This window comes from Teleopsis dalmanni, chromosome X, assembly GCF_002237135.1.
Source record: "Teleopsis dalmanni isolate 2A chromosome X, ASM223713v2, whole genome shotgun sequence".
Lineage (NCBI taxonomy): Eukaryota > Metazoa > Arthropoda > Insecta > Diptera > Diopsidae > Teleopsis > Teleopsis dalmanni.
This window is the reverse complement of record NC_051848.1, coordinates 1449858-1460402: the sequence shown is the minus strand read 5'-3', so window position 1 is coordinate 1460402 and position 10545 is coordinate 1449858.

The window sequence follows — 10545 nt, the reverse complement described above, 5'->3', positions numbered from 1 at the left end:
AATATTACCTTATTAAAGCCTAAACTGCTCTTTAAGAACAAAGTTACTATATAACATGTTTTAAAGATATTCCCAAAACCTAATTTCCATATGTGCTGTTCCATATAAAAGCACAAGAATATCCTACTACTGCCACTACAAAAGCTATATTTTTCCCCGCACATTTTGAAAATTATTTTCCTCAAGAGCCGCAATTGCCATTTAATGAAAGAGTTTCGGGTTAATTATTTTGCTTAAATGGACAACATTTTAGTATTAGCTGAAAATACGAAAAACATCATGCGCGCGAAATGGTCAAAAGTGTGTTTAACCAAAAAATGCACTCCAGTCTTAATTGTTTGGCACATAAACCCTCACATGAACAGATTAAGTGCAGACATCCACCCATGGAACGAACATTCAAAAGCGCCGCTTAGATTGCAACAGCATATTAACGTTTTTGTGTTGTGCTAATTTGTGTATGCAAACTACCGCAAAGGCTTGGCCATTCACACACATTCACAGGAGAATCGTGCAGATACATGCGTATATATGTTTAACTAGGAAAATATTTGATCACACGTGTTTGTGTAATTGGTTTTGTGCTACAATAATTTTAACACCAACGTGACACGTTATGTTCACATTTGCTATTAGCAACGTGCCACAGAAACAGAACAGAACAGCAACAACAACAGGTACAGCTACAACTACAGCTACAACTGCTACTACAACAACACCTACAATAATAATAACAACAATTATGTTAATATTAGCATTCACATTAGCGGCGGCAACAACAGTAAAAGCAGCAGCTGCTACTGTTGCTTATTACTAATGGCATTAGTGTTAGTACTTAAACGTTAGATGTGCTGCTCTTACTCCTAACATTCCTAATGCTATTGTCCGTCTAACTTTGTCGCCGATGTCGTTGCTTGTACTCATTGTTTGTTGTTGTTTGTTTGCTAGTTTGACGTATCGTCATATTGGGTCAGTATTAGCATTAATTAAAATTTCAATTACAAATTGCACTTGCATGTTTCGCATTTTTAATATGCACGCTTACCTACTAACATACGCTCAACCGCTGCCGTACGTGTGCACACACACTGTTGCTGTTGTTATTGTAGTTGTAATTGTTGTTCGTGTTGGTATTGGTGTTTGTGCATATGGTTCACATGTAGTGGCTCCAAGTTATTTGCTTAATGTTGCATACACTGACTTTGGGTTACAATTTCCTGCTTTATTAACGGAAAAGTAACTAGCAATAATAATGGCACAGCATGCACTAGAGATTATGTTCACCCGCAAATGAACTTAATGCCAGTTTTCTACTCAAATACAGGGTGTTCGACTAATGTACAAATAGGAAACAAGATGTTCATCACAATAGTATTAACGCAATAAGTGTGTATTACTAGTGTTTGAATGTTGAAAATATTTATGTAAAGCGTTTTTTCAGAAATTTGCAAGTTCAACAGTAAATTTGTTCTTTAATCGTTACTTGGAGTTTTTTTTAAACTTTTTCTTGTTTTAATTCCCGAGGTATCTCCTCTCTATTTTATTACGTTTTTCTACGCAGTAACTAGGACTTTAAGCTAAGACCTAAAGCTAGGAGTTCAAGCCAGCACTTTGAGATAGGACTTTAAGCTAACAACTCAACCTAGAAATTTAAAATAAGATCTTCAGCTAGAACTTTCATTTAAAACTTACAACTAGGGTTTTAAGGTAGGACTTTAAGCTAGGACTTGAAGCTAAGAATTTAAAGTAAGACTTTAAGCTAGGACCTTAAGCTAGAACTTCAATCTAGGAACTTCTAGCTAGGCTTATGTATGTGTTGCCAGCTTTTTACTTTAAATTGATTGACTTCTCCTATATGTCCTTAATAAAGGGATTCAAATTTTAGCTATTGACTCTTTCCTAACCGCTGGACTTCTTAGTATTCCAAGTATATAGTTTTAGTAGTTTAATATCTTATACTTTGATTTTTGGTTATTATTTTATTTAGAAAGAACTCATAACATTACAACATATGAAACTGATGAGGAGGAACTTGCCAGGGAGACGGACTGGATCCTCAAAAAGAAAAGACCAACTAAAAAACGTAAGGCCGAATCCTCCCCTGAAGTAGCTAGTCAAAGTAGACCTAGAGCTGAAACAAATACTTGCCCAAAAGGTAAAGCTGTCCATAATAAAATTGTACGACCTCCTCCAATTGTTATCAACGGCATAAATGATTTTAAAAATTTGCATGCTCAACTTATTGCAATCACAAAAAACTATTTTTCGTGAGAATAATAAATAATGGATCATATAGAGTTACTTCTTTTGACACTATCGACTATCGATATGTAACAAAATTGCTTAACAATGAAAAAATTCTGTGGTTCAGCTATGAATATAAACAAAACAGACCAATCAAAGTAATCGTGAAAAAAACCTTCATCATTCATGCGACTCAGAATCAATTGTGAGCGATCTGAATAATAAGTGTCTGAAAGCAATCAGTGCGACCAATAAACTCAACAGGAAAACAAAGAAACCACTTGATATTTTTCTTTTGGCTTTCGAGACTTCTGAGGATGTGAAAAAAATCTATGAAATTAAAAGCATTTTGAAAATAATTGTAGAAATAGAACCGGTAAAATCGTCAAACTTAATACCTCAGTACCAAAAGTGTCAATCTTTTGGACACACAAAAAATGTCTGTGGTAAACCTTCTAGGTGCATAAAATGCACAGGCAAACACTTAACTTCTGAGTGTCAAAAGCCGGTGTCAGATAAACCCAAATACTACAATTGCGGAGAACCGCATCATGCAAACTATCGTGGCTGTCTCGTCGCGCAAGAACTACAAAAAATAAGTCTGCTACAGTCGAGCCACCTACAAAGCCCAAAGTAGCCACCTACGCACAAATAGCAGAAGCACCTATTCGAAATGATGTCACACAAAATATACTCGTGCTCTCGAAAATCTTGTCAAAATTAGAACAACAGGAGAAGGTGTTCAAAGCATTCGATATGCGGTTGGGTGCTCTAGAGTATAATATGCAGTTTTTAGACTATGACTAATCACTTAAAACTTATTTTATGGAACACAAATGTCCAAACCAAACAATAGAACTAGAAATATTGCTTAATAATGAAAAAATTGATATTGCCTTAATCGCTGAGACTCATTTTACGAAACAATCTTATATCAACTTTAAACACTACTCTCTATACCACACCACTCACCCGGATAATTGTGCAAGGGATGGCAGCGCTGTAATAATAAGAAATGCCATCAAGCATCACTTAAATGAATAAATCAGCACGCAGGAATTTCAAGCTACATCCGTTTCCGTCGAAACATTGAAACAACCTCTGACTTTAATTGCTTTGTAAAGCCCACCAAGATGCTAGCTAAAATGCGAAGATTATTTGGCCCTTCTATATTGGAGGCCACTTTAACGCAAAACATACATCATGGGGTTTAAGACTTATCACAGCAAAAAGACGAGAATTATTTAAAGCTATGCAGCGCAGTGGTTGTAATTCAATTTCAACTGGTGAGTCAACATACTGGCCGTCGGATACCAACAAAATTCCGCACTTGATTGACTTCTTTGCCTATAAAAATGTCCCTACTGCTCTTTTAGCTATCACCAAAGGTTTTGACCTGAGCTCCGACCATTCACTAGTGCAGCTAATAATATCGCAAGATGCAGAACAAATCCAAAGCTCACAAAAGTTGGTGAATTCTCTCACCGACTGGAAGTACTTTCAGACGCAACTGCAACTACTAATTACATATAATAACGTCACTACCAGTGAACAGCTCGATAATGCAGTACTTGAGTTTACTCAACAACTTAATGTAATGTAACCTAATTGACGTAGGTCATGGGCACAACAGTTTTTTATTTCAGCACATTTCGGTTTTTAACTCTTCTCGTACAATGCTTAACTATAACTGACTCGTTTCATACCATATGTCAAAACTATATGTCACTTTTAATTTAGCGTTACCATAGTTCGGCCATCCTGACCCATAATCGTCCCGATTGAACCTTTTCGATAAGAATTTCCAATCCATGGCTTAATATTTGCCGCTTCCCATACCCCCTCATAAGGTATCTGACTAACTTGGAATCCATCTACATCCTTTACTAGATATCGATCATTAAGTAGAACTTTAGTAATCCTATAGGGTCCTTTATATTTTGGCAAAATCTTTCTACTGACGCCTACCTCACTCACAAAATTTTTCACTACTACATATTCTCCTACTTTGTATGTTTCCTGAATTCTATGGCGGTCTTTAAGCGATTTATTGTAATTTTGATTTTTTACAATTTGATCTTAAGCCTCTTTTCTCACTTGCCTAAGATATTTCTAAACGTCACCAGACGTTAACTCGTCTAAATTCTCTTTCAAATAGTCCACAACCATTCCCTTTTGTCTAATTCCAAATAATAATTCATTCTGTGTTATTGCAGTACTTCTATGAATCGTATTATTAAAAGCGAACTCTATATCAGGCATAATTTTATCTAGCGAAACTGTATAACCTGAGTTAGTCATTTTAGCAATCATTGGTGCTAAACTCCGATTTATTCTCTCTACTTGGCCATTCGCTTGTGGCGAACATGTGGCGATTTTTATATGTCGAATATTACAGCATGTAAGAAAATCTTCAAAGTCTTTTGATGTAAATGCACTCCCTCGATCGGAAATAATAATATTTGGTCTACTACACGAATTAAAATATGATTTTAAACATCCTAAAACTTCTCATGTGCTAGTTGTTCGCGTAGCACACAATTTAACAAACTTAGAAAAAGCATCTACTACCAAGAATACATATTTCTTTTTAGAGTTTTTGATTGTAACTGAACCAAAATGGTCAATGTGGACAGTTTCAGAAGGGACTAAGCCCTTTGGAATATTGTGTAAATACCCTTCGTGCTTTCCACACTTTGCTGAAAAAGTTATGCGCTTTAGACAAATGCGCTTTAGACAAATCTTTTATTTTTGTTCTGAGTTTCGGAAACCAATAAGATTTAAGTATAGAATCAACAACTTTATCGCATCCGAAATATCCCATATCATCATTATAAAGCTGTAGTATATTCCTCTCCATATTGTTTGGCACATAAAACAGTATGGTGTTTCCTTTCCTTTTATAGACCAGCCCATTTCTCATTTCAAAATAACTACTCTCTTCTTTTTCTAATTTTTTCCTTATCTCATTAATTACTTCATCTTAGTACTGACATATGGATAGATTTTGTTCAGAAGTATTTTCTTCTAACACTAGTATATTCGTATATCTACTAAGTGAATCTACGTGCTGCATCTTTTTTACTTTACGGTGCTCTAAAGAGTAATCAAAATTTTCTAACTCCAGGGCCCATCTAGCTATCCTGGGACTTATTTCTTTTTTGTTTAAGGTTAACGCTAATGATTGAAAATCGGTTACAATTTTGAATTTTATTCCATGTAAATATATTCTGAATCTGCGTAGCGTTTAGGAAAATTAACAACTGATTCTATATTCTTCCCGTCAGGCTTGTATACCTTCTTTAGAAATTATATAACCTAGATACTTTATTTTTGATTCCATGAATCTATACTTATCTAAACGCAGCTCTAATTTATTATTCACTAGTCTGTCGAACTAGTGAACTGTCAAACTGTCGAGCTATAACGCGGCTCAAAAACAACAAAGCTGCAGGCGCCGATGGTTTACCGGCTGAGCTGTTTAAAGCTGGTGGCGAAGAGCTATCAAAATGCATGCTACAGCTAATTCGCAACATTTGGTCGGATGAATGCCAAACGATTGGAATTTAAGTGTGCTTTGCCCAATCCACAAAAAAGGTGATCCTGCAAACTGCGCCAACTACCGCGGGATCAGTCTTTTAAATATCACAAATATGGTAAGGTTCTGTCAAACGTACTTTGTGAAAGATTGAAGCCAATCGTCAACCAACTGATTGGACCTTATCAGTGTGGCTTCAGACCTGGCAAATCCACTCTAAACCAGATATTCACAATGCGTCAAATCCTGGAGAAGACTCAAGAAAAACAAATCGACACACACCACCTATTTGTGGACTTCAAAGCTGCTTTTTACACTACGACTAGAAGCACACTCTATGCCGCTATGTCTGAATTTGGTATCCCAGCAAAACTTATACGGCTATGTAAAATGACGTTGAGCAACACCACCAGCTCCGTTAGAATTGGAAAGAACCTCTCCGAGCCGTTTGATACCAAATCAGGTTTCAGACAGGGTGACTCCTTGTCGTGTGACTACTTTAACCTAACGTTGGAAACGATAATTCGAGCAGCAGATTTAAACCGTACTGGCACAATATTCTACAAAAGTGTAATGCTGCTTACGTATGCCGACGACATTGATATCATTGGTCTGAACACCCGCGTGGTTAGTGTGGCATTTTCCAACTTAGAAAAACAAGCAAAGCAAATGGGTCTTGTGGTAAATGAGAACAAAACAAAGTACTTTCTGTCAACAAACAAATCTCCTGAGCGTCGTGGGACCTACGTCACTGTTGACAATTATAAGTTCGAAGTTGTGAAAGACTTTATTTATTTAGGAACCAGCTTAAACACCAAAAATGACGTCAGCCTAGAGATTCAACGAAGAATTACTCTTGCCAACAAATGTTACTTCGGGCTAAGTAAGCAATTGAGAAATAAAGCCCTCTTTCGACAAACAAAAATCACGCTCTACAAATCCCTTATAATGCCTGTCCTGCAGTATGGTGCAGAAGCTTGGACAATTACCAACAGTGATGAGAAGGAGTTAGGAGCATTCGAGAGAAAAATTCTTCGGAAGATCTATGGTCCCTTACGCGTTGGCGACGAGTATCGAATTAGATGGAACGATGAGCTATACCGCGACATTGACATAGTTAAGCGTATAAAAATTCAGCGGCTACGCTGGCTTGGTCATGTCGTGCGAATGGAAGAAAGTGCTCCGGCTAGAAAGATATTTGATTTGGTACCCGCAGGTGGAAAACGCGGTAGAGGACGTCCGCATCTTCGGTGGAAGGACCAGGTGACCAACGATTTGGGGGCGCTTGGTACTACCAACTGGCGTCAGAAAGCAAATAATCGGGCTGACTGGCGGAGGCTACTCGACGCGACCAAGGACGACACAAGTCTGTAATGGCCAACTAAGTAAGTAAGTAAGTCTGTCGAACACTTCCGTCAAAATTTATAAATGTTCGTCAGCAGATTTCGTGGCGATCATTATATAATCCAAATATGTCGCTATTTTTCCTGTTCTGATCAAATCGTCAAAAGCTTGGTTCGCAAAACGTTGAAAAACCGAAGGTGAGTTTCTTAACCCGAAAGGCATTTTTAAAAATTCAAACCGTCATAATGGAGTTACGAAAGCAGTATATTTAATAGAATCCTCACTCATGTGCACGTGATAAAAAGCACTATTTAAATCTAACAATGAAAATAAAGTTTTACTCGCCAGTCGATCAAGTAAGTCGTCGATTAATGGCAGTGGATAGTTATCTTTAAATGTGGCTTTGTTCAAAGTTCTGAAATCTACACAAAGTCGGGTATCACCTGTTTTCTTTTTAATCAGAACAATAGGAGATGCATACTCTGAATTACTTGGCCTCACAACGTTTTTTCTTATTAACTCGTCAATAATTGACTCTACTTGTTGCTTTTCGTGATATGATAGCCTGCGTTGGTGATATTGAAAGCGTTTATCATCATTTAAAATCAATTTCATTTCGCACTTTATCTTAGGTTCATCTGAACGTTTGTGGTTTACATAATCTTCATACAACATAACATATTAAATTTCTTTCTAGTATTGTAGTCAACATCACTATTATTAACACTAATCTCATGAATTGGTTCATAGTATTGAATATTCATTAAATCGTTAAAAGTATTTTACTGACAATCTTTATTCTTTTGATTAAAATTAATTAACTGTTCAGTTTGATCATGTTGTATTACTAATTTTAATTTAGTTTTTTTCAAAAAATCTCTTCCTAATAGAACTGGGTAAAGTGAATGATCAATATTCAACAGTGTCGGCATAATGAACTTGCGTTTTCCTCATTGAACAGTTTTGGTGTACAGCATTCAGCTGCAACATGCCCAAGAGAGTTGCAATTATAGCAACAAGTCGATGCAGAAACCACAAAATCGGCTGAGGTTGGTTCTTCATTCGAAGTGATCTGGCGAACAGTCGATAATTGTTTTAACGTTGCTGGTTTTGGAAGGCTTATTTTGTGGAACGCTTCCAACAGATGGTACTTGTCACGGAAACATTGTAATTTGGCTTGTGAGCATAGACCATAGTCAGGAATCCCCTCCACAATGTACTCCAGCAGCTCAGTTCCGTCAATGCACAACTTACCCGCGAGAATGGTCTTATCGTAAATATACTCCTCAAAAGTCTCATTTGTTTGCCACCTTCTGGCTTCAAATGTACGTTTCAGCAGCAGTTTAGTTGAGCGATCTTCAAACAGTTTCCCCATATCGTTTATTAGGTTTTCGATTGGTACTGTCATTAAATCATTTCTTGTTTGTAGTCACTTTAACGCTTTTCCGTTGAGTTTGTTAGAAATAAGTGCTCGGGTATTATTATCATCCAGTTTATAAGTTGTTCGAATACTTTGTAATTGTGCTTCCCAAAGCTGAAAGTTGTCACCGGTTCCAGAAAATTCGTACAGCAATTCTTTTATAGTTGAAAAATTAACTTTATTATTTAACACATCATCTTTCTTTTCATTTTGTTGACTTTCTTATTTCAGTGTTTTATTTTCTTCATTAATATTTCTTTTTCTCGTCTTTCTATGTTTAGCTCTCGTTTCAACAGTTTGAGTTCCCATTTCAAAAGTTCATTTTTGTTCTCCTTTAACAAATTGACTTGTACAGCAGCGACACTATTATTATTTTCTTCTCGCTCAACATTTGTGTTCATAAAGTGGCCCCTAGACAGCATCGCGCGTTGACAACGCACGAAGTCTTCTCTCGCCATTACACATCAAATTTTACAACAATTTTTTAAACACGCCTCCAGCAAACAATGCAAAATTTGTTCACTCATCAGTATTAAAGCAATTTGGCTGAAGTGCCAAATCCGACTGTATATGCAAAAACACGAGAGTGTTTGAAGAAATATCAAAATTTTTTGATTTTCGTCAACGCATTTCTTAAAATTTCAAATGTTACTATTACACAAACAAATTTCACATTTCACAAAGTAGGAGAAAAAATTCTCATGTGTATATAGTTATGTCGTTGCACGCTTATGAAGTGAAAAAAAAAAACACACAAATTTTCGTTTTCAAAATTTTATTTTTTAATTTTTTAAAACATTGATTTTTTACAAATTTTATTTTTAATTTCTTGATTTTTCAAATTTTATTGTTTTCACTATTTTTACAAATTCTACTTAAAATTTTGGTTTTTCAAAATTTTATTATTTTTTACAATTTTTCACAAATTTTAATTTTTAAAATTCACAATTTAATTATTTATTAATTTTCACAATTTTCACAATTCTACTTAAAATTTTGGGTTTTCAAAATTTTATTATTTTTTACAATTTTCACAATTCTACTTAAAATTTTGGTTTTTCAAAATTTTATTATTTTTTACAATTTTCACAAATTTTAATTTTTAAAATTTTGATTTTTCAAAATTTTATTATTTTCCACAATTTTCACAATTCTATTTAAAATTTTTATTCTTTCAAAAATATTATTATTTTCACAAGTTTTATTTTTTAAAAATTTTGATCTTTCAAAATTTTATTACTACGATTAAAAACCGATGGAGAAGATTGAACTCTTTGCCAAAATCTAACTTTAACAGAATTGATCTTAGGGTTTTATACTCGGTTTAACAGAGACAAATTCAAGCTCTCAAAAGCTATATTTTGGAGCTTTGAATTTTGTATTAAAAACAGCTTAAAGTTTCTGTTCTAACAGAAAGCTTAATGTTTTATAAAAGTTACTGTAAGGTAACAGAAAGTTTCTCTGTTGTTGGCATGATAACTCAAAAGTTTGCTGTTGGTAACATAGCGTCATTTTTTAAGCTCTTACTTAAAATTATGCTATGATCAGCATTGGGTACAGTCACTTAATGCTGTACAAAGACTTTTTGTTGATCCCACGATCATGCATTCAAAGTTTGTTTACAATAGCTTTTACTTTGTTGAAGCTATTGTATGGTCACTTAAGGAAGGGGTTGTTACTTTGTAACAATTTTTAATCTGAAAGACGTGTAACGTTTTCATAATGTTTATTTACGTTTTTAAAGTATAAGGAATTTTTATTAAGGTTTATGGTGTGACCAATTTTTATGCAACAATGTGGTTGATACATTGTGGCAATATTTATAGAGAAATATTAGCATCTATGCTAATTCTGTGTGGTCGTTTGGGAATTTAATTTATATTTATTTATGTTTTGAAGTATAAGGAATTTTTATTAAAATTTATGATGTGACCAATTTTTGTATGCAACAATGTAGTTGATACATTGTGGCAATATTGAGAGAAAAATATTAGCATCT